The sequence below is a fragment of the Camelina sativa genome, unplaced genomic scaffold (genome assembly GCF_000633955.1).
Source record: "Camelina sativa cultivar DH55 unplaced genomic scaffold, Cs unpScaffold00647, whole genome shotgun sequence".
In the NCBI taxonomy this organism is placed as follows: Eukaryota; Viridiplantae; Streptophyta; class Magnoliopsida; order Brassicales; family Brassicaceae; genus Camelina; species Camelina sativa.
In genome coordinates, this window is record NW_010921786.1 from 1 (window position 1) to 557 (window position 557).

A 557-nucleotide genomic window follows, 5' to 3' on the forward strand; every position below is an offset into this window, starting at 1 on the left:
GGGACTTGGCTGTTTTGAAAAGAAAAGAAAGAAAAGAGAAAGAGAAAGAAAAAAAAAGGGTAGAGTCTGTAAGAGGAGATTGTGTTTAAGCAAAGTCTAGTGAAACGATGGGAAGTAAAGTGTTGATTAAGATGGTTCTAGTTAAGGAAAAGAAAAGAAAGAAAAGACAAGTTTAGCAAAATGCTTATATGTCTTAAGAATGAGAAGAAAAGAGAACCATAGCAATAAGAAAGAATCCCCTATTCCACTAGAAAGATCAAATAAGAAATATCTCATAAGACTTGAAAACCAAAAGAGAAAAGGGTTAAAGAGAAAAGAAGAAGCAAAGGGTAGCACTAGGATCATTTGGGTTTAGATTGCTAGGATAAACACTTTGGGTACCTTTGGGTAGACAAGGTTTTATTCTTGTATGTGTCTAAGTGTTCTTACCTTTAGCATTCTTCTAAAGCTCAATCCATTTTCATGAGAGAACCTTGATATTGACAAGCCCCACTCTAAAAAGAGACCATCATTGTCTCAAAACCCTTTATTACCAAGCCAAATGAGTTTAAGCATTG